The sequence below is a fragment of the Leptodactylus fuscus genome, chromosome 2 (assembly GCF_031893055.1).
Source record: "Leptodactylus fuscus isolate aLepFus1 chromosome 2, aLepFus1.hap2, whole genome shotgun sequence".
Classification (NCBI taxonomy): Eukaryota; Metazoa; Chordata; class Amphibia; order Anura; family Leptodactylidae; genus Leptodactylus; species Leptodactylus fuscus.
Window position 1 is genome coordinate 96,017,898 of NC_134266.1, and position 2,016 is coordinate 96,019,913.

Genomic DNA, 2,016 nt, shown 5'->3' on the forward strand with positions numbered 1-2,016 from the left:
GTAAGCAAAAATGCCACCCTCCCTGGGGCCCTGACATAGCGCCGCCTGAAGTGGTCGCTTCAGGTCGCCTCATGGGAGGTGCGGCACTGCCGCCGGGTCTCCGTCCTACTCCCCAGAGAAACTGCATAGGGGACAGTTTCCCAGCAGTCAGTTTTAAAACCCAATCATTTAAATGGGTTTTAAAAGCAAACCGGGATTTTTTGGCCAGACAAAAAAAGTCCTGCATATCCGACTGTGTTCAGCCAAAAAAAAAAAAATGGTTTGAGTAACATGCATTATGGGAGGAAGGCAATACTGATGCAGGCATACTGACAATCTGAGCAATGTTTTAATGGGAAACTTTAGGTTTTGGCATTCATGCGGCTGTCAGTTTAACAAATGCCCCCCTCCTAAACGTTGTACCAGAGAAAGTACACCTCTTCAAGGTAATGGTATTCCCTAATAACAGTAGCTTCTTTTAGCAAGATAATGTGTGATACTAAATAGCACCAGAATGTTTTTAAGAACATTATAAAAAGTTTTAGGTTCCCAATTACCAGAGAATTGGGAATGTGTGACTCAATAGAAAAACATGTCTGGTCCATGCAGGACCATCTTGAAACTTACATGACATAGGACATCTTCAGAGGTCATACTCTGGTTTCTCTTCAGACCGAATAAATCTTTCGCCTTTTACTAAAGATTTCCGTGGAGAGGAACAATTATGAGTTTCTGATTTCTGATAATTTTTTGATGCCTGGTGCTCGCTGGGCTCAAAAAAAAAAAAAAAAAAGAAAAAAAAGAAAAAAAGACATCTTCAGAGGTCTTGTGGAATCGCAGTAAGAGCAATTTTAGTGTCAGGAGTAAGACCTACATAATATAGGAAAGATATTTGTCCTGTTATGGTCGATAGGTGTATTTACATACTGTATATTTGGAAGCAAACACCTATTACATTCAAAACTGGTTTCTAATAATTTATTTAACCAAAAGTGCTACTGTAAATTGTGCACCCCAGTGTTTCTCAACCTATTCAAGCAAAGTATCCCATAGCAAGAAAACGTCCCCACAGAGTAAGCAACATTATAAACGTTAACAAAATATGGTTTCATTTGGATTCTCTTTCAGCAATTATGTAATGGTCCCCTCAATGCCACCACATGTTATATAATGGCCACCACACTTAATAAAATGTCCCTATCAGAGCCCCCATGTATAGTATAATAGCCCTCACACTCAGTACAACAGCACCCCCACATGAAAGATATTGGCCTCTTACAGCGCCCCTAAATATAAGAAATTGGACCTCCATAGCAACCCCACATGTAAGATAACCTGGATCAAGTTTTTTACAAAAATCTGAAACCTAAAACCAGTAATATATTCCCTTTCAAACAAGGCATCCAGGGCCCTTTGGGACTTTCACAATGAATCCACCATTCCACCATCCTGTGGCAGTGAGTGCTATAGCCTCAGAGCTCATGCAATAAAGAATCCCCATCTATAATGCTGTAGAAATGATATTTCCTCTAGAAAGATCATTAGAAAGTTCTTTATACTGCCCCTTATGTATTTGTACATTGTAATCAGTCATCTTTTTTCTAAACTGAATAATGGTTTTGTTTTTGTGTAATAGTCCCCATTAGGTAAGATGTGCTCCATGCTTAGTATTTTGGTCCAGTGTCCGTCTTGTGCCATGTATACCTTGCTTGAGCAGCCGCTTGAGGGGGCATAGTGTTGTGCAAGATGTAAGCACATTGCACATTTGAAAACCCAGATCGTGAATCTAAATGAGCAACTTGCAAGACTCAGATCAACTGAAAACTTTGAAAGGAGTTTGTTGCTCACAGAGCAGGAACTTGCTGTGATAAGTGCAGAGGGGTATGGTAGCATGGAGGTGCAGGAACATGAGACAGCTGGGTGACAGTTAGTAAGCAGCGGGGTAGAGGGAACAGTTCCAGAGAGGTTAGTCCTGAACTGGCACACCCCAACAAGTTTGCTAAGGTGGCAAATGTGGTGGATGTTAGTCCAGGGGTA

General features: G+C 41.0%; 1 pseudogene; it reads left to right on the forward strand.

Moving 5' to 3' along the window:
* Positions 1 to 631: 631 nt before the first annotated feature.
* On the forward strand, positions 632 to 753 carry LOC142196337 (U5 spliceosomal RNA; annotated as a pseudogene).
* Positions 754 to 2,016: the final 1,263 nt, after the last annotated feature.